Source organism: Callorhinus ursinus, unplaced genomic scaffold (genome assembly GCF_003265705.2).
Source record: "Callorhinus ursinus isolate GAN/ISIS: 27379988/994484 unplaced genomic scaffold, GSC_fseal_2.0 scaffold106, whole genome shotgun sequence".
Classification (NCBI taxonomy): Eukaryota; Metazoa; Chordata; class Mammalia; order Carnivora; family Otariidae; genus Callorhinus; species Callorhinus ursinus.
In genome coordinates, this window is record NW_027397168.1 from 840,476 (window position 1) to 851,777 (window position 11,302).

At 40.6% G+C, this 11,302-nt stretch overlaps 1 pseudogene; it reads left to right on the forward strand.

Moving 5' to 3' along the window:
• The first annotated feature begins 1,714 nt into the window (after positions 1 to 1,714).
• On the forward strand, positions 1,715 to 2,611 carry LOC112806476 (vomeronasal type-1 receptor 4-like; annotated as a pseudogene).
• Positions 2,612 to 11,302: the final 8,691 nt, after the last annotated feature.

The window sequence follows — 11,302 nt, forward strand, 5'->3', positions numbered from 1 at the left end:
CCACGGTTCCACTGTCATTCCCATGTCACAAATGAGAGAACAGGTTCTCAGAGCTCAAGGGTGTGTCCTAATGTCCCAGCACCATTAATTATCATTGGGGGAATACGAAACAAAACCCGTACTGGGTGAGTCCAGAGCCGATGGTCACAAGGTACTCACTATGCTGTTTCCTGTCTTGTCTACACAACAGTCCCCTAACATGGACCCAGTTTTCCCAAAGAGCAAGAAACTCGGAGATGTTTTTCTCAATATCACTTATTTTTCCTTTCTCACTGTGGCTTCTGAATGCTACAGTAACAATTAGGATGATTGCCTTTGGAAGACTTCACACCTTTTACCAGAATAGGTCCGTCTTTCTCTTGTATGTCACAGAACCTTCTTTTTCACTCATAAGGGCTCAGATCAATCTTTATTTTAATGGACCACCCAAATGTGCTATAGTTGCTTTTGAGCTAAGGTACCTAGTTTAATTGGTTCTGGATTTTATAAATGAGAATCAAAGACTCAGAGAAAATGTAGGAACTCAAAAACTCAGATGTAAATCAATTTGTGCAATGGTTTAATGATAGAAGAGTTTTACTAGCTTTATTGAGGTGTAATTGACTAATAAAACTGCTTATAGTGAATGTACAACTTGATAGGTTTTTAAAAAAATTTTAGTTCACAGTGTAATACTGGTTTCAGGAGTAGAATTCAGTGATCACAAGAAGTAGAATTCAGGGCTCATCATAAGAAGTGTCCTCTTTAATACCTATCTTGATTGGCTGTTTTGAGTCATGTTTACTTTTTCGTGTGGACTGAGGTGAGTGGGAGACCACTTCAAAACTCTCCAGGAACTGACTTGTCAACAAGTTACAATCTGTGGAATTATTATAACTAGAATTCTTCGGCCAGTAGGGATATTTTCTATACTGAAATAGAATATCTGAAGACATTTTAGGGACATGTTGTGTATTCATTTTTTGTATGTGTATGACTTTTTGAAAAGCATTTTGTGTACTGTCACTCTAACATATAATATCAAGTCCTCAGAAGGTGAATATGTATTCTCTTGTAATTTTAGTTAAATAAAATCTTTAAAAAAATTATTTGACAGAGAGAGACACAGTGAGAGAGGGAACACAAGCAGGGGGAGAGGGAGAGGGAGAAGCAGGCTTCCTGCTGAGCAGGGAGCCCGATGCGGGGCTCTATCCCAGGACCCTGGGATCATGACCTGAGCCGAAGGCAGACGCTCAATTACTGAGCCACCCAGGCGCCCCTAGTTAGATGAATCTTATAATCTGTATATTTTTGCATTTCCATTTAACTTTATTAATGCATTATAATGGCAGGATGGCAATGAATTATAAAGATGGTACACTGTATTCTTATTGTCTCCTTCCACATATTCACTTATGAAGTACATCTTTATTTTATACCCATTATATGTCAACCATATATTTTGACCAAGACAGGCGTGCTTCCTAAGTTCATGGACTTTACATTCTGATGGGGAGACAGAACATAAAAGTAAATAGAAATACAAAGTAATAATATGCAATTGGTATCTATGACATGTTCTCCAGGTCGAGTATCCTGTGGAATATGACTGTATCTCCATTTTCAGGAGAAGAAAAGGCTCAGAATCCCTTTATGAGGTCCTAGAACTAAGAAGAGTCCTTATGCTGGGACTAACAGCCTACTCTTCACTCCAGGCCACTCTGAAGCCCTCACCATGTCTTTTCAGAACAACGCCCTAAGAACCACAGGGGAAGAGGCTCTGAAAACCATCTTGTTTTTACAGATTGGTGTTGGGTCTTTGCCAGTGTCCACTTCTTCTCCCGTAAGGTCCCTCCAGTCTGGCATGGACACAAGCAGAGGCTCTTCAACATGATGCTCACCCACATGGCTGTAGCCAATCTCTTGGTTCTTCTCTCCACTGGGATTCCACTCACAACAGTGGCTTTTGTCTTTAGGCAACCCCTGTCCACTCTTGGGTGTACACTTGTCCATTACATCCACCAAATGACTTGCAGCACCACCTTGTACTCCACCGGTGTCCTGAGCACCTTTCAGTATGTCTTTCTCTTCCCCAGGACAGCAGGGAGGATGCTCAGAGGATGAACCCCCAAGGTCATTGGTCCTTCCTGTTCATCTGCTGGATCTCCAGTGTCTTAATTAATATCTATGTTCCTGTGAAAGTTACTGGTCTACAGGACACATACAACCATACCCAAGGCAAATGGTTTTGCTCATCCTTAGGTCCTAATACAAGTCTTGTCTTCTTGTGGTGCATCTCTGATGCCATGTTTATTGGCCTCATAGTCTGATCCAGTGGTCCCACGGTGCTGCTCCTGCACAGGCACCACCAGAGAGCGCCGTGTATTCACATCCCCAATGGTTACTGCAAATTCCCCCGGAGACCAGAGCTGCCCATACCGTCCTGATGCTGGTGACCACATGTGTTGTCGTCTACATGCTGAATTCCGTTTTTGCTTTTTATGATATTACTTTAATAGGCTCTTTCCTATGGTTGATACATACTTCTCATGTTTTGGCTTCATGTTTTTCTACTATTGGTCTCTTACGGCTGATCCTTAGGGATTCTGTAGCTCCTAATTTCTGCTTTTGAATGTTGAAAATGACTGTTAACCTTAATTTATAGAAGTCAGCTTCAACAATAGCCATGATTATACTGTTCAGTAATCATTCACCGAATGCCAATTTTTTTTTACAAGAAATACACATGATTTTTTTACATCTTTATTTGAAATTGACATATAACGATGCAAGTCTAAGATGTGCAACATATTAATTTGACATATTTACATCAATGTATGATTATCAAGGTAGGATTAGCTAACACCTCTGTCACATGATGTAATTATAACTAGAAGTTTGTACCTTTTGACCCCTCTCCACCTACCAACTACCAATATGTTAAATCTGTTCTCTGTATAAGCTCATTTTTATTTTAAAATTCTACATATAAGTGAGTTCATATAATTTCTTTTTGTCTTTGACTTACTTCACTTAGTACAATACCCTCAAGATTCGTCCATGTTGTTGCATATGGCAAAATTGCTTTTTAAAAAAGATTTTATTCATTTGACAGACAGCGAGAGAGGGAATACAACACGGGGAGTGGGAGAGGGAGAAGCAGGCTGGGGCTCGATCCCAGGACCCTGGGATCATGACCTGAGCTAAAGGCAGACGCTTAACAACTGAGCCACCCAGGCACCCCACAAAATTGCTTTTTTATGGCCAAATAATATTCCATTGTACATAAGTACCACATCTTGTTTATCCATTTGCCCATCAACAGACACTTAGGTTACTTCCATATCTTGGCTTTGGTATCAAGGTAAATTTCACCTCATAAAATGGGTTTGGATGTGTTCCTTCCCCTTCAGTTTTTTGGAAGAGTTTGAGAAGGGTTGGTATTCATTTTTTAAATGATTGGAAGAATTCAGCAGTTGTGCCATCTTGTTCTGGGCTTTTCATTTTTAGAAGATCATTGATTACTGATTTAATCCTCTTGTTATAGATATGTTCAAACTTTCTTTTGGAGTCAGTCTTTTTTTTTTTTTATGTTATGTTAGTCACCATACAGTACATCGTTAATTTTTGATGTTTTGGAGTCAGTCTTGTAGTTCTCTAGGAAATTATTAATTTCTTCTAGGTTATACAGTTTTTTTGGCAATTGTTCCTTCTATTTTCTTGTGATCCTCTTCATTTCTGTGACATCTGTTGTAATGTCCTCAGTTTAATTTCTGACTTTACTTACTTGTCTTTTAAAAAAACCCACTCTCATTGTTGGTTTTTCTTTTTCTCTTCTCTGTTTTGTTTATATCTGCTCTCATCTTTATTATTTTCTTCCTCTTGATAAATTTGAATTCAGTTTGTTGTAATTTTTATAGTTCCTTGAGGTGTAAAGTTAGATTATTTACTGATTCTATTTTTTTAATGTAGATGCTTATCACTATAAACTTGCCTCTTAGTACTGCTTTTGCTGCATCCCATACATTTTTTAAAAAGATTTATTTATTTGAGATAGAGAGCACAAGCAGGGGGAGCAGCAGGGAGAGGGAGAAGCAGACTCCCCTCTGAGCAAGGAGCCTGACTTAGGACTCGATCCCAGGACCCTGAGACCATGACCTGAGCTGAAGGCAGATGCTTAACTGACTGAGCCACCCAGGTGCCCCTGCTGCATCCCATAAATTTTGATATGTTGTGTTTTCATTTTCTTTCTTTCTTAAATTTTTATTTAAATTCTAGTGAGTTAACATACAGTGCAGTATTGGTTTCAGGAGTAGAATTCAGTGATTTATCACTTACATCCGACACCCAGTGCTCATCAGAAGTGCCCTTCTTAATGCCCATCCCCCATCTAGCCCATCCCCAGTGTTTTTATTTTCATTTGTCTCATGATATTTAAGAAAATTCTCTTTTGTTTGGCTTTTTTGTCCAAGAGTGTGTTGTTTAATTTCCCCATATTTGTGAATTCTCCAGCTTTCCTTCTCTTATTGATTCCTAGTTTTATTCCACTGTGGTCAGAAAAGATACTTGGTAGGATTTCAATCCTCCTAAATGTTTCATACTTGCTTTGTGATAATAATATGGGATCCGTCATGGAGACTGTTCTGTGTACAGTGGAGAAGTGTGTCTTTTGCCATTGGGCAAAGTGTTCTACGTTGGCTCCACTTGGTCTATAGTGTTGTGCAAGTTTGCTGTTTCCTTACTGATGTTCTGTCTGGATGTTCTATCCGTTATTGAAAGTGGGATACTGAAGTCACTGATATTCTGTTGCTATATATTTCTTCATTCAGATCTGTCAGTGTTTGCTTTATATATTTAAGCCCTCTGGTGTTGGGTGCACATATGTTTATAATTGTAATATCTTCCTGGTAGATTGACCCTATTACTATGTAATCAATTTCCTTGTCCACTATGACAGTTATTGAATTATAAATCTATTTTATCTGATAAAATTATAGCCACCTCTTCTCTCTTTGTTACCACTTGGATGGAGTATCTTTTTCCATCCCTTCCCTCGCAGCCTACGTGTGTCTTTAAATCTATAGTGCGACTCTTGAACACAGCATATAGTTGGATCTTATTTTATTTTGTATTTTTGACTGATGTGGGTCTCTTTATCGGCACAGGGGCCTACGGAACCCTCCCTCTCCCTCTCCACCCTCTTCCCTGTACAAATAAACTCTATCTTTCCCCCCCCCTGCTCTGTCTGCTTTTCTGCTTGGGCCAGGGAGGCTCAGTCAGCCCCTAAGACTTGTGCCCCAGGACACAAAGACCAGCATCCCCTATGCATACACACCATACACACTCGCCTATGAGTCGAGGGAAACTAGGAGGCAGCAGGAGGGCTTGTAGAGGCCCTCAGGCTTCCACTAAGAGCTGAGCACAGTTGGTCAGTGAAGGCTGACTGCAGTATTGGGAGGAGCAGTGTGAGGAGCATGGGGTCGGGGGGCAGTTCCTAAAGGTGGGGCTGAAAGGAGCTGAGTCCACTGAGTGGGCCTCGGGGAGAAGTAGGGGAGGCAACCACCCAGGCCGTGTGTGGTCAGAGTGGGGCAGGACAGGAACCCCCAAAGCCACCAAATTAAGTGATCTTAGGGCTGGAAGAGGCAGACTCCTTCCTGTGGGAGCTGGTTCCCCCACCCAGCCCCCTTCAGGCAGGGTGACCTGGAAGGATGTGACAGTGAATGGTGGGGGCTCTCCTGCCCCAGGGCCGCCTCAAGGTGGTCCAGATCTCACTGATCATCCCCTTAGCAATTTCCTTGCTTTGCCAGTCAAATGAGGCTTTCACAAGAGGGAGCCTGAAGCGAAGCCAAGTGCAGCATCCATGTTGGAGACACAGGTCTCCTCCTTGAAGGACTTCTTGGTGCCATGGAGCAGCTTCTCTTGTGTAGACTCAAAGCAGTGGTCCAGGCTCCAGGTTGTCTTCTGTCCCAGGTTCCAAATCAAGTAATTGTTAGGATGCTTGGCTCTGTGTGGTTAATGAGCTCTGATACTTGCTGCAAATAATCTGTCCCATACACCACCATGGGCTCAGAGTCCCCCAACTCCAGTGGTAACAGGAAAGACAGAAACTCCAGCCAGTCCGTGGAGGGTGCCAGGACCTGCAGCTCTGCAATATTCATAGTTGGATCTTATTTTTAAAAATCCATTCAGCCACTCAGTCCTTTGGGGAGTATAATCCATTTATGTTTAAATAATTATTGATAGGTAAAGGGCTTCGTATTGTCATTGTGCTTTCTGTTTGTCCTGTAGTGCATTTGTATCTCTTTTCCTCTCTTGCTGTCTTTCCTTGTGATTTTTAGATTACTGTAGTGATATTCCTTGATTCCCTTCACTTTTTCCTTTGTGTGTCTTCCATAGGTATTTTCTTCCTGGTTACCCTCAGGCTTACATAAAATGTCCTATAGTTACAGTAGTCTATATTTTTCTGGTAAGTTTGATTGCATACAACACTCTGCCCTCTTACTCCCCTCCCACACTCTGTGATACTGATGTGACAGTTTATATCCTTTTATATTGTGTATCCATTAACAAAAGTTGATAGTTATAATTATTCTTAATACTTTCTTTTAGCTTTTACTAAAACAAGTGATTTACACAATTCCATTAGAGTGGTAAAGTATTCTCTGTCTACATATTTACCTTTGCCAGTAAGTTTTATACTTTTGTTTTATGTTGCTGTTTGGTGTCCTTTTGTTTCAAATTAAGGAACTCTATTTTGCATTTTTTTCAAAAAATTTTTTTTTAAATCTTTTTTTTTTTTTAAAGATTTTATTTTTTTATTTGAGAGAGAGAATGAGATAGAGATGGAGAGCACATGAGAGGGGGGAGGGTCAGAGGGAGAAGCAGACCCCCTGCCGAGCAGGGAGCCCGATGTGGGACCCGATCCCGGGACTCCAGGATCATGACCTGAGCCGAAGGCAGTTGCTTAACCAACTGAGCCACCCAGGCGCCCTTTTTCAAATTTTTTATGTTAGTCACCATACAACACATCATTAGTTTTTGATGTGGTGATCCACGATCCATTGTTTTCGTATAACATCCAGTGCTCCATGCAGTACGTGCCCTCCTTAATACCCATCACCGGGCTAACCAATTCCCCCTCCCACCTCCCCTCTAAAACCCTGTTTGTTTCTCAGAGTCCATAGTCTGTCATGGTTCATCTCTCCCTCCGATTAACCCCCCGCTTCATTTTTCCCTTCCTTCTCCTAATGTCCTCCTTGCTATTCCTTATGTTCCACAAGTAAGTGAAACCATATGATAATTGACTTTCTCTGCTTGAGTTATTTCACTTAGCATCATCTCCTCCAGTCCCATCCATGTTGATGTAAAAGTTGGGTATTCATCCTTTCTGATGGCTGAGTAATATTCCATTGTATATGTGGACCATGTCTTCTTTATCCATTCATCTGTTGAAGGGCATCTCGGCTCTTTCCAGTTTGGCTATTGTGGAGATTGCTGCTATGAACATTGGGGTGCATATGGCCCTTTTCACTACATCTGTGTCTTTGGGGTAAATACCCAGGAGGGCAATTGCTGGGTCATAGGGTAGCTCTATTTTTCAATTTTTGAGGAACCATTTTTTAACATTCTTTTTATTATGTTCAGTTAGCCACCATACAGTACATCATTAGTTTTTGATGTCCTGTTCAATAATTTATTAGTTGTATATAACACCCACTGCTCATCACAATACGTGCCTTCCTTAATACCCATCACCAGGCTAACCCATCCCCCCACTCCCTTCCCTCTAGAACCCTCAGTTTGTTTCTCAGAGTCCATAATTTCTCATGGTTCGTCTCCCCCTCCGATTTCCCCCTCTTCATTCTTTAGTTTTTGCTGTGGTGTTCATCCTTTCTGATGGCTGAGTAATATTTCATTGTATATATGAACCATATCTTTTTTATCCATTCATCTGTTGAAGGGCATCTTGGCTCTTTCCACAGTTTGGCTATTGTGGACATTGCTGCTATGAACATTGGGGTGCATATGGCCCTTCTTTTCACTACATCTGTGTCTTTGGGGTAAATACCTAGTAGTGCAATTGCTGAGTCATAGGGTGGCTCTATTTTTTTTAATTTTATTATGTTAGCATACATTACATCATTAGCTTTTTTTTAAATTTTATTATGTTAGTTACCATACAATACAACATTAGTTTTTGATGTGGTGATCCACGATCCATTGTTTCCGTATAACACCCAGTGCTCCATGCAGTACGTGCCCTCCTTAATACCCATCACTGGGCTAACCAATCCCCCCTCTCGCCCTCCCCTCTAAAACCCTGTTTCTTTCTCAGAGTCCATAGTCTCTCATGGTTTGTCTCCGCCCCCGATCCCCCCTTCGTTTTTCCCTTCCTACTATCTTTTTTTTTTTTCTTTAACATATAATGTATTATTTGTTTCAGAGGTACAGGTCTGTGATTCATCAGTCTTACACAATTCACAGTGCTTACCATAGCACATACCCTCCCCAATGTCCATCACCCAGCCACCCCATCCCTCCCACCCCCCACCACTCCAGCAACTCTCAGTTTGTTTCCTGAGCCTAAGAATTCCTCATATTAGTGAGAGCATATGATACAAGTCTTTCTCTGATTGACTTAGTTTGCTCAACATAACACTCTCCAGTTCTATCCATGTAGTTGCAAATGGCAAGATTTCATTTTTTTGATGGCTGTATAATATTCCATTGTATATATATACCATATCTTCTTTATCCACTCATCTGTTGATGGACATCTTGGCTCTTTCCATAGTTTGGCTATTGTGGACATTGCTGCTATAAATGTTGGGATGCAGGTGCACCTTCGTTTCACTACATTTTTATCTTTGGGGTAAATACCCAGTGGTGCAATTGCTGGGTTGTAGGGCAGCTCTATTTGTAACTTTTTGAGGAACTATTTGTGTTGTTTCCCAGAGTGGCTGTACCAGCTTGCATTTCCACCCAGAGTGTAGGAGGGTTCCCCTTTCCACATCCTAACCAACATCTGTCGTTTCCTGACCTGTTAATGTTAGCCATTCTGACCAGTGTGAGGTGGTATCTCATTGTGGTTTCGATTTGGATTTCCCTGATGCCGAGTGATGTTGAGCACTTTTTCATGTGTCTGTTGGCCATTTGGATGTCTTCTTTGCAGAAATGTCTGTTCATGTCTTCTGCCCATTTCTTGATTGGATTATTTGTTCTTTGGGTGTAGAGTTTGATAAGTTCTTTATAGATTTTGGATACTAGCCCTTTATCTGATATGTCGTTGGCAAATATCTTCTCCCATTCTGTCAACTGTCTTTTCATTTTATTGACTGTTTCCTTTGCTGTGCAAAAGCTTTTTATCTTGGTGAAATCCCAATAGTTCATTTTTGCCCTTGCTTCCCTTGCCTTTGGTGATGTTTCTAAGAAGAAGTTGCTGTGGCTGAGGTCGAAGAGGTTGAGGGTAGCTCTATTTTTAATTTTTTGAGGAACCTCCACACTGTTTTCCAAAGTGGCTCTTCGAACTTGCATTCCCACCAACAGTGTGAGAGGGTTCCCCTTTCTCCACATCCTCTCCAACATTTGTTATTTCCTGCCTTGTTAATTTTTGCCATTCTAACTGGTGTAAGGTGGTATCTCAGTGTGGTTGTGATTTGAATTTCCCTGATGGCTAATGATGATGAATAGTTTTTCATGTGTCTGTTAGCCATTTGTATGTCTTCTTCAGAGAAGTGTCCGTTCATGTCTTCTGCCCATTTTTTGACTTGATTGTTTTTTGGGTGTTGAGTTTGAGAAGTTCTTTATAGATCTTGAATATCAGCCCTTTGTCTGTAGTGCCATTTGCAAATATCTTCTCCCATTCTGTGGGTTGCCTCTTTGTTTTGTGGACTGTTTCCTTTGCTGTGCAGAAGCTTTTTATCTTGATGAAGTCCCAAGAGTTCATTTTTGCTTTTGTTTCACTTGCCTTTGGAGATGTATCTTGAAAGAAGTTGCTGTGGCCGATGTCAAAGAGGTTACTGCCCACATTCTCCTCTAGAATTTTGATGGATTCCTGTCTCACATTGAGGTCTTTCATCTATTTTGAGTTTATCTTTGTGAATGCTGTTAGAGAATGGTCGAGTTTCATTCTTCTGCATGTGGCTGTCCAATTTTCCCAGCACCATTTATTGAAGAGACTGTCTTTTTTCCATTACATATTTTTTCCTGCTTTGTCAAAGATTATTTGACCATAGAGTTGAGGGTCCATATCTGGACTCTATTCTGTTCCATTGGTCTATATGTTGGTTTTTTGCCAGTACCATGCTGTGTTGGTGATCAGAGCTTTGTAATAGAGCTTGAAATTGGGCAACGTGATGCCCCCAGCTTTGTTTTTCTTCTTCAACATTTCCTTGGTGATTTGGGGTCTTTTCTGATTCCATACAAATTTTAGGATTGTTTGTTCCAGCACTTTGAAAAATGCCATTGGAAATTTTGATCAGGATGGCGTTGAAGGTATAGATTGCTCTGGGTAGCATAGACATTTTGACAATGTTTATTCTTCCGATCCATGAGCATGGAAAGTGTTTCCATCTTTTTGTGTCTTCTTCAATTTCTTTCATGAGTGTTCTGTAGTTCCTAGAGTATAGATCGTTTACCTCTTTGGTTAGGTTTATTCTGAGTTATCTTATGGTTTTTGGTGCTATTGTAAATGGAGTCGATTTTTTAATTTCTCTTTCTACAGTGGCATTGTTAGTGTATAAGAAAGCAGCTGATTTCTGTGCATTGATTTTTGTATCCTGCCACATTACTGAATTGCTGTATGAGTTCTAGTAATTTGGGAGTGGAGTCTTTGGGGTTTTCCACATAGAGTATCGTGTCATCTGCGAAGAGAGAGTTTGACTTCTTTGCCAATTTGAATACCTTTTATTTCTTTTTGTTGTCTTATTGCTGTTGCTAGGACTTCTACTATGTTGAACAATAGTGGTGAGAGTGGGCATCCTTGTCATGTTCCTGATCTTAAGGGAAAAGCTCTCTTCTTTTCCCCATTGAGGATGATATTCGCTGTGGGTTTTTCATAGATGGAGTTTAAGAACTTGAGGAATGTTCCCTCTATCCCTATACTCTGAAGAGTTTTAATCAGGAAAGGATGCTGTATTTTGTCAAATGCTTTTTCTGCATCAAATGAAAGGACCATATGGCTCTTCTCTCTCCTCTTATTAATGTGTTCTGTCACATTGATTGATTTGTGAATGTTGAACCACCCTTGTATCCCAAGGATAAATTCCACTTGGTTGTGGTGGATGATCCTTTTAATATATTGTTGGATCCTATTAGCTAGGAT